The sequence below is a fragment of the Gopherus flavomarginatus genome, assembly GCF_025201925.1.
Source record: "Gopherus flavomarginatus isolate rGopFla2 chromosome 13 unlocalized genomic scaffold, rGopFla2.mat.asm SUPER_13_unloc_1, whole genome shotgun sequence".
Taxonomy (NCBI): domain Eukaryota; kingdom Metazoa; phylum Chordata; order Testudines; family Testudinidae; genus Gopherus; species Gopherus flavomarginatus.
In genome coordinates this window covers 3288981-3299422 of record NW_026114609.1, presented here as the reverse complement: position 1 = coordinate 3299422, position 10442 = coordinate 3288981, and the positions used below count along the sequence as shown (strand labels likewise).

At 48.4% G+C, this 10442-nt stretch overlaps 1 non-coding gene across 1 annotated transcript; it reads right to left on the bottom strand.

Annotated features, from left to right (window-relative positions):
• Positions 1-9726: 9726 nt before the first annotated feature.
• Positions 9727-9808, bottom strand: TRNAS-GCU (transfer RNA serine (anticodon GCU)). Its single transcript has one exon. It is a non-coding gene; the product is annotated as a tRNA-Ser (tRNA).
• Between the last annotated feature and the right edge of the window lie 634 nt (positions 9809-10442).

Here is a 10442-nt window from a genome sequence, read left to right as displayed (position 1 = left end):
GTACCACTGGGTGAGACAGGCCAATTTTAGGGAGCTTCCTCTGAAGGTGAGCAACTGTCCCCAGAACTTACTGACAGGCACTTTAAAGTATTTGCAAATGTGCATGGCCGGCATGTGCAGAGCAAAGGCTGCCCAGGGGCACTGTGTCAGGCTCTGGCACTGCTTGAGACAATGGACCATCTTCAGCCACTAGGATCTAAGGCAGGAATGGGTTGAGGAAGCAAGTCAAGCTGAGCAAGGCAGCCAAAATTCATCTTGCCTTCGTGGGCGCTCACAATGATGCCATTTTTGTGTGCCAGGGCTGACAAAAACATCCCAGACAGAGAAGCAGCAGGCCAAAAAAGCAGCAGGGGTATCCTGTCTGCTATCTAAGATCCATAAACCTGGAAATCCTGGATGCCCCATCATTTCAGGCAATGGCACCCTAACAGCAGGATAGGCTGGCTGTGTAGACTCCCTCCTCAGGCCCTTTGCTACCAGCACTCCCAGCTGTCTTTGAGATGCCACTGACTTCCTGACGAAACTACAATCCATTGATGATCTTCCAGAAAACACCATCCTGGCCAGTATGGAGGTAGAAGCCCTCTACACCAACATTCCACACAAAGATGGACTACAAGCTGTCAGGAACAGTATCCCCGATAATGTCACGGCAAACCTGGTGGCTGAACTTTGTGACTTTGTCCTCACCCACAACTATTTCACATTTGGGGACAATGTATACCTTCAAGTCCGCGGCACTGCTATGGGTACTCGCATTGCCACATAGCTTGCCAACATTTTTATGGCTGACTTAGAACAACGCTTCCTCAGCTTTCATCCCCTAATGCCCCCACTCTACTTGCCCTACACTGATGACATCTTCATCTTCTGGACTCATGGAAAAGAAAACCCTTGAGGAATTCCACCATGATTTCAACAATTTCCATCCCACCTACAAGGTCAGCCTGGACCAGTCCACACAAAAGATCCACTTCCTGGACATTACTGTGCTAATAAGCAATTGTCACATAAACACCACCCTATACTTGAAACATACTGACCGCTATACTTACCTACGTGCCTCCAGCTTTCACCCAGACCACATCACACAATCCATTGTCTACAGCCAAGCTCTAAGATACAACCACATTTGCTCCAACCCCTCAGACAGAGACAAACACCTACAAGATCTCTATCAAGCGTTCTTACAAGTACACTACCCACCTGCTGAAGTGAAGAAACAGACTGACAGAGCCAGAAGAGTACCCAGAAGTCACCTACTACCGGACAGGTCCAATGAAGAAAGTAATACAACCCCACTAGCTGTCACCTTCAGCCCCCCAACTAAAACCTCTCCAGTGCATCATCAAGGATCTACAACCTGTCCTGAAGGATGATCCCTCACTGTCACAGATCTTGGGAGACATGCTAGTCCTTGCTTACAGACAGCCCCCTAACCTGAAGCAAATACTTACCAGCAACCCAACAACATAAACACTAACCCAGGAACCTATCCTTGCAACAAAGCCCGTTGCCAACTCTGTCCACATATCTATTCAGGGGACACCATCATAGGACCTAATCACATCAGCCACACTATCAGAGGCTCATTCACCTGCATATCTACCAATGTGATATATGCCATCATGTGCCAGCAATGCCTCTGTGCCACGTACATTGGCCAAACCAGACAGTCTCTACATAAAAGCATAAAAGGACACAAATCAGACATCAAGAATTATAACATTCAAAAACCAGTCAGAGAACACTTCAATCTTCCTGGTCACTTGATTACAGACCTAAAAGTCACAATATTACAACAAAAAACCTTCAACAACAGACTCCCACGAGAGACTGCTGAATAGGAATTAATTTGCAAAGTGGACACCATTAATTTAGGCTTGAATAAAGCCTGGGAGTGGATGGGTTATTACACAAAGTAAAACTATTTCCCCATGTTTATTTGTCCCCCTACTGTTACTCACACCTTCCTGTCAACTGTTGGAAATAGGCCATCCCGATTATCACTACAAAAGGTTTTTTCTCCTGCTGATAATAGCTCACCTTAACTGCTCACTCTCATTATAGTGTGTATGGCAACACCCGTTATTTCACATTCTGTGTGTGTGTGTGTGTGTGTGTATGTGTATGTGTATGTATATGTATGTGTATGTGTATGTATGTATATGTATATGTATCTATATCTATATCTCTATCTCTATCTCTATCTCTTCCTGCTGTATTTTCCACTGCATGCATCCGATGAAGTGGGTTTTAGCCCATGAAAACTTATGCTCAAATAAATTTGTTAGTCTCTAAGGTGCCGCAATTACTCCTTGTTCTTTTTGCAGATAAATTAATGGAGGTTAAGTCCATGAATGGCTATTAGCCAGGATGGGTAAGGAATGGTATCCCTAGCCTCTGTTTGTCAGAGGGTGGTGATGGATGGCAGGATAGAGATCACTTGATCATTACCTGTTAGGTTCAGTCCCTCTGGGGCACCTGGCATTGGCCACTGTTGGCAGATAGGATATGGGGTTGGATGGACCTTTGGTCTGACCCAGTATGGCCATTCTTATATTCTTATGAAGGGAGGGGCAAAGCACTGCAACAGAGTTTCTGTAGTGTAGTGGTTATCATGTTTGTTTAACATGCAAAAGGTCCCTGGTTTAAAACCAGGCAGAAACATGATGGTTTCCTTTCCCCAGCTCCTACTGGCTTGTCCCTGCTGTTGTACGAGCAGCAGTGATTTCTATGCAATGTATAACCTGTATGCTCAATAGGTGTGTTATACTTCCCTCCCTCCTGCTTTTGTCTCCTCTCTCTCTCTGAATACCTGTGAAGTGGTTTTCCCCCTCCCGCTCCTGGAATGCTTGTGGGATGAATGGGCTGGTTGAAGAGCAGAAGAGCTTCCAGGTAGACAAGGTGTCTGGGACTCTAATTAGGCAGCACTCACACACCCAGAGCATGGACACTGCCCAAAGTGGAGCGTGACCAACCAGATGCAGCCAAGTCATCTCTAGTCACAGGCCATTAGGTGCAGGTCATTAAAAGGAGAAGTGGCCATGTGCTCAGGAGTTACTCACAAGCTTGTACCTCCAGTGAATGCCCTTTGCCCGGATCGCCTGGCCAGTGGTTCTTTGCGTTGTATTTCATTGTGCCTCAGGAAGACTTACCTTCCTCGCACCGTCCATAGCTGCACTGTGGGACACTTACCTTGCAGAATCTTGACATCTCCAGTGCTGTGCCTGTTCTGGGAGCATGAGTATGCAAGTGTGAGTGTGACACCCCCGCTTCTTCTTTTGAACTTAGCTGTCAGTATAATAAACCGGCTGCTTTCTGCCAAACTCTGGTGGGTCATTAGTCCTTCCTACGCTTACTAGCTGGCCCAATTTTGGGGAAAAGCTGCGATAAGCTCAACCCCTGCAGGATAGAGAGTGGTGAAATGAGCTGGGAAAAAGCCTTAGCATCAGCAGGTGAAAGCTAGAGGACCTTGGCCAGTCACCTTTTGAAGCCTTGTGTCTCCTCTGCCCTTGGAGGTTGGCCTATGGCGGCCGGCTCTTCCTGCTGGCTTCCTTTATGTAACTTGCCAAAGGAGAGAGTGAGGCAGGAATGGGGCAAAAGAGGAAAGTCTAGCTGAGGAAGGCAGGGCAGAAGCTAAGCCCATTTGTTCAGCAAAGGCTGAAAAGCCTGGGGAGGTGCAGTTGGCTGCTGGGAGGTAGAATCCTGTGCCTACCTCTTGGCTTCCCAGGGATGGCTACTTGCATCCCAGGAGAAGAAGGATGGTTCTGGGTGAAAGGAAAACAAGCAAAGGTCTGGGAGGAAATTTGGGTGTGAGATGCGGGCTCTGCGCTGGGGGAGCGAGTTGGGGAGCAGGTGGGGTGGCGCTTACCCCGGGCACTGCAGCTCCCAAAGTGACTGGTACACACAACCCTGCGGCAGCAGGTCCTAGGTGGACCGTGCCAAGGGGGTCTCTGTGTGCCACTGCCTGCAGGCGCTGCCCCCAGAGCTCTCATTGGCTGCAGTTCCTGGCCAATGGGAGCTGCGGAGTTGGTACTCGGGGCAGGGGTAGTGAATGGAGACACTCCCCCCAACCCAGGGGATGCTGGGACATGTCGACCATTTCTGGGAGTGACACAGAGGGACAGAGGCAGAGTGGGCAGGGAGCCACCTTAGTGCTGCTGGCACATCTCTGCACACCCATTAGGGGAGGGGGGCAGAGGTCGTCCATGTGCTGCCTGGGGTAGGGGCAGTGCACAGAGCTGCCTCCCCTCCTGGGTCTATTACAGGAGGGGAGGGGGGTCTTTTGGCCTGTAAGGTGCAGCAGGTCGGACTAGATGATCACATTGGTCCTTTCTGACCTTAAAGGCTCTGAGTCTAAAAGGGAGAGGGAAGTAAAGGAAGTTTTTAAAGAAACTAAACCAAACATTGTAATACCAGCATAACTCCACCTGCTCATTGTCTAGTCCCACTCCTTTCTTCCTCCATTGTGTGTTGAATGACCTGCAGAACATTGTCTTTCTCATTCCATTGATAAACTCATACAATGTGACTGAAAGTAAACTAGTTCCCACCAGAGAAAACATCACATCACTGTATTGGCGGGGAATCAAACCCAGCTCAACTGCTTGGAAAGCAGCTATACTCACCACTATACCACCAATGCATCTGATAAAAGTCTGACTTATGCTTGCCCAATGAGGCTAGACAAGCACTGAGGAGATTTTCACCCTATTAAAATGAACTGGATTCTCATCACTAAAAAAAACCACCTCCATCTTCACTTTGGTTTGAAACATCAGCATTTCAATTAGCCACCAGAGTTGTTAATCACAGGGTATGTCTACACTACGGGATTATTCTGATTTTACAGAAACCAGTTTTTGGAAACAGATTGTATAAAGTCGAGTGCATGCGGACACACTAAGCACATTAGTTCGGCGGTGTGCGTCCATATACCGAGGCGAGTGTCAATTTCCAGAGCGTTGCACTGTAGGTAGCTATCCCATAGCTATCCCATACTTTCTGCAGTCTCTCCCACCCATTGGAATTCTGGGTTGAGGTCCCAATGCCTGATGGGGCAAAAACAGTGTCGTGGGTGATTCTCGGTAAATGTCGTCACTCAGTCCTTCCTCCGTGAAAGCAATGGCAGACAATCATTTTGCGCCCTTTTCCCTGGTTTGCCTGGGCAGACGCCATAGCACGGCAACCATGGAGCCCGTTCAGCCTTTTTTCACCATCATCATATGACTACTGGATGATTCTGACAGACGCGGTGCTGCAGCACTACACAGCAGCATCCCCTTGCCTTTTCAAGTTAGCAAAGATGGTTATCAGCCATAACGTCCTGTCTGCTGCTTTGCAAGTTGACAATGACAGTTACCAGTTATACTGAACCGTCAGCTGCTGTCATGGGTGCTCCTGACCGGCCTCGGTGAGGCTGGCCATGGGCGCATGGACAAAAATGGGAATGACTCCCCAGGTCATTCCCTTCTTTGAGTTTTGTCTAAAGGGAGAGTCAGTCCTGTCTAGACTATCAGCCAAGCCTACTAAAGAACCAGAGAGGCAAACGGCTGCTATGGGTCAGAGTCCCAGACATCCCACAGAAACAACCCCACCCGTTACTTCCCTCCTCCTCCAACCCTCCTGGGCTGCCATGGCAGTTATCTCCCTGTTTGTGTGATGAAGTAATAAAGAATGCAGGAATTTGAAACAACACTGACTTTATTGCCTCTGCAAGCAGAGCTCAAAGGGGTCCAATACCGCTGAATTGGGTCCACACTAACTCTAATTTGACATGGCAAATACTGATTTCAGCACTACTCCCCTCATCGGAGAGGAGTACAGATATCGGTATTAAGAGCCCTTTATATCGATATAAAGGGCTTCGTTGTGTGGACGGGTGCAGGATTAATGCGATTTAATGCTGCTAAATTAGATATAAACTTGTAGTGTTGACCAGGCCAGAGAGAGCAGCAGGTTTTCCCTACTGTTTCCCACCTTTGTTTTCTTGACTAGTTCTCCTCCACACCAAGCTGGCCCTTCTGAGGAAAGAAGTCTTTCCTCTTTTACTTTTTGAGTCTGGCTAGCTCAGTTGGTAAAGCCTCAGACTTTTACTCTGAGGGTCCAGGGTTCAAGTCTCCGGTCAGATGATAAACTACTCAACAAGATCTTCAAGCGTCTCTCTAGAGTCCTCTTTGAGATTACTTTTTCTCTTCAGGATTTTCCCTTTCCTCAGAAGGGCCTTTTTGTGTGTGGGTTTGAAGGGGCAACTTCCTGACAGCCCCTCTGTCCTTGCAGCCTTGAGGAATAAAGTCCTTTGGGCATATAGCATGTTCCTTCCCTGCACACACACACACACACATACAAACACACAGAATATCCCTAGGAATTAGAATCACCTGCTGCTTTCCCCTTTCCTGCTGGATCCCCAAATGACAATGCTCTTCAGCCTAAACCCATGTCCCCTCTTTTCCCAGTGCTCCTCAGTCCCAAACTTCAATCCCTCCTATGCACACTGCTTCTCACTCCCAACCAGAGCCTACTCCTCTTCATCCTTCTCCTCTGTCCCTACCCACAGCCCCCTCAATCCCAACCCACAGGCCCTTCCTCCTCACACTGCTCCTCAATCCCAACCCACAGGCCCCTCCTATTCCCAGTGCCCCTCAATCCCAGCCCACAGCTCCCTCCTTCCCTCCAGCAGCAGGTGCTTCAGACCCCCTCAGGAAGATTTTCTTGCAAGGTTTCGTGTATGAGTCTGCATGTGGATTTTACAGTATGTTGGAAATATGTTGGATTGCTTGCTGAAATGATCACTTTTGCCTGGTGTTGGATTCCCAGTCTCCTTGTTATTGGGGCAGGAGAAATAAAGCGTTGTTATCCTTGTTGTGTAAATTGAGGGCAGCACAACTGTGCTTGGCAGACCCCAACCGAGGGACTCACGCTTAGTTCAAAAGCACTTGCTAGACAGGGGACAGGGGTTCAAAAGCCAAATGGGCCGGTGCCTGGGTCCTAATATTAAAATTTAGGGGTTAGGACAGGATGGCTGTGGAGAGATGAGTGAGTCCCTAGACAACATAGTGAGTACGGTGCCTTCTTATTTTCCCCCCTTTCCACCCAGGATGGCAGGTGAACTCTACAAAGGCATCTCTGGGCTTGAACTGACTAAGGACAACAGCTGTGAGTGGGGTGCAGAGAGGGGATGGTTCATATTAAAGGACTTTTGGTTGCTGGACTTATGAACCGTAGGGAGAAGGACACTCCCCAGCTTATTTGGGGGGTGGGTCTTTTCCTCTTGGTTTATGTATGCGTTGGGGCTGCTGACATGACTTCCACTAACCCTGGGCTTACATTGCAATGTAGATATACCCTGAGAGGGCATCTGTAACGTAATAAATGCCCTGTGGCCCGGCTGGCCTGGATCATCTGACTTGGACTTCTGGGGCTCAGGTTGTGAGGCTAAAAACTGCAGTGCAGACATTTAGGCTCAGATTGGAGCCCAGGCTCAGAGACCCTCACCCCTTTTGGGGTCTTGGAGGCTGGGCTCAAGCTCAAGTGTCTACACTGTAATTTTATAACCGTGCAGCACAAGCCCCACGAGCCTCCATCAGCTGACCCAGGGTTTCAGAATAGTGACTTGGGTGTGTTTATGACAGTTCAGACATAATACTACGCTATGTCCACGCTGCAATGAAACACCCAGGCCTGCCCCATGCCAGCTCAGGCTCCTGAGGCTTTGGCCTTGGGGTGGTAAATTTGCAGTGTAGATGTCTCAGCTCCAGCTCAATACTGGGCTCTGGCCTCCCTCAAAGTTGGGAGGGAGTTTAGCAAGCAAAAAAGGTAAAACTGCAATGAAGTATTACCCTGGACTCAATGGCATTTCTCCATTGGTCTGTCTGCTTTGGGGCAGGGACAATAGCACATCCTGCTGCATTCATTATTTCATAGGGTGGTTTAGGATTTTCATTCTCAGACACTGAGCACAAAGCAGGACTCAACCCTCGGTATAAACTAAATGAGCTGCCCACAGATTCTGGCAGCCACAATGAGCATTTGGTGTGAGAGCTCAGACCTGCCCCTGTCCCAGAGGGAGGGGGTCGTCCATGAGGGGACTGGACCACTGACCTACCAGCTCCTAACTCCCAAACGTTCAGTAACTCTGTTATCAGTGCCTGTGTGTGTAATTTAAACCATAAGAAAACCCACACTGGGCTAGACCAAAGGTCCTTCTGACAACAGGCAAGAGCAGGTACCCCAAAAGCCACTCAATAGGGCACCGCTGGCAGTTATTATCCCTGCCTCAAAAGCAGACAGACCAATGGAGAACTGCCATGAGTCCAGGGTAATACTGACCTGTGGTTTTACCATTTCCACTTGCTAAACTCCCTCCCAGCCTTCTGGGCTCCTAGATCTATCCTAGTGTTATGTCTACACCATGATTAAAACACCCAGGTCACCTGTCTCAAAGCCCAGGTGAGCTGACTCAGGGTTATGGGACTAGACTGCAAGACTACAATGCAGACATATGGACTTGAACCCAACCTCTGAGACCCCACGAGGGGTGAGGGTTTCTGAACCCAGGCTTCAGTGTGAACACAAATATCTGCACCACAGTTTTTAGCCTCCCGGCTTTAGCTCCATGAGCCAAAGCCTCTCAACTTTAGCTCCATGAGCCCAAGTCAGATGACCCAGGCCAGCCATGCTACCATCTTTATCCCGGGAGAGATGGATTCTAAGGTACGTCTCCATTGAAATGTCGGCTCAGGTGTGGCACGCTGTGCTTAAAGCAGCACCCTGCAAGCCCCATATTCACCACTCTTATATAGTGATGATACATTCGAACAAAGTCTGCTTCGTGAGGGATCATTTCAAAAATCTTGAACTGTTCATCTGTTGAACCTTAATATGTTCTTGCATTCTATGTGCTCACATTGGTTTGGGAAGTTATGAAGTTTGTTCTGTGTGCATTACAGAAATATGTTATGATGTTGGGAAATGCCCCCTACCAGCCTATCAGGTGTGACAAGGGAGGAGCCAGACTCACTGCTGGCCTATTAAAGGTGGCTACAGTCCCAAGGACTATCCCAGGAACCGTGTACAATGCAGACTTCACCGAGATAACACAGCAACAATGGACATTGCTTGACTCACATCATAGCAAAGGAGCTTTCTAGAAAGTTGGAAGAAACTGTGAAAGGGTGGAAGAGACATCATGACTTGGCATCTCTCCCCCACAAATCAACAGCTGGAAACGCATCTGGATGACAAAACTGATTCATAAATCAGAAGAGAATAATAATAATACATTCAAACCAAAGTCCCCAAATAACTTGTACTGGTTTTTCAGCCGAAAATTTTCAGTTTGGGGAATTTTGTTTTCCCAATCAGACCCTGCCAAGGGAAGCAGGGAGAAAATGTTTGAGTTGCCTCCTTCAGAACACCTTAGCCTAGACACTCTAGCTTTGGGTCACTGTCATGGCTTTGCTGAGAAGTGGGGTATTTTAATAATTTGGGGAGGTCTCAGGGTGTTTGGGGGAGATTATGAGGCTGTTACCTTTTGAGATAAAACTAAGACTTACAGGACTAGAGAATTTTTTTTTAGAAATCTGAGACTTAGACATTTTATTTAAAGCAAGGGAGTTTCTGAGCAGGGTTTTGTTTGCAAGAAGCAACGTTGTTTGATCTGTCATTGTACCAAAGGGGGAGATGGTTGTATACAAAGGAAGTGTGAAGACTAAATGCATCCGATGAGGATGGGATTCGACCCCATGCGTGCAAAGCACAATGGATTAGCAGTCCATCACCTTAACCACTCGGCCACCTCATCTGAGGTGTCAAGAAATGGACAGGACGAGAAATCTAAGGCCAGCAGAGACAGGGACACTAAGGTGTTCTTAAATACTAAGCGGAAGCAGGGGCTTAATGAGCTCCCCCCTCACACGTACTGACCAGCTGTGGGAAAGGCTTCAGGAAGAGACCATGTTTGCATAGACACAGCTACTCTGCCTAGGTATGCAGCATCATGGGGCCGCTTCCCCAAAATGACCATTTTTAGCTGGTGGCGGGTTACAGATCACTTTAGCACTGAGTGGTATGAAATGTTATTATCCTTCCTGCATGAGTGAAGGGCAGCAGAACATACTTAGTCGGTCCTGATGGGTGAGGAATAGCATTTATTGGACTGCATAGTAGTGATTCAGAACGTCACCCTAAAGCAGTGGTCCCCAAACATTTCACACTGTGCCCTCTTATCCATGGCTGTGGGCCCTCGGAGCCACAGTTGAAAACTGGGGCTGGGAGTGGGGTGTTGCTTGCTGAAGAAAGGGGTGCAGACAGGGGCAAGGGGGTCGAGGCCGAGCTGGCAGTCAGGGGCCCAGGCTGAGGGTGGGGTTGGAAAAGAGCTGGGACAGAGTTGGGCTGACTGGTGCTCCCTCCATGGGGGCTGGCTCAGCCCCTGAGGT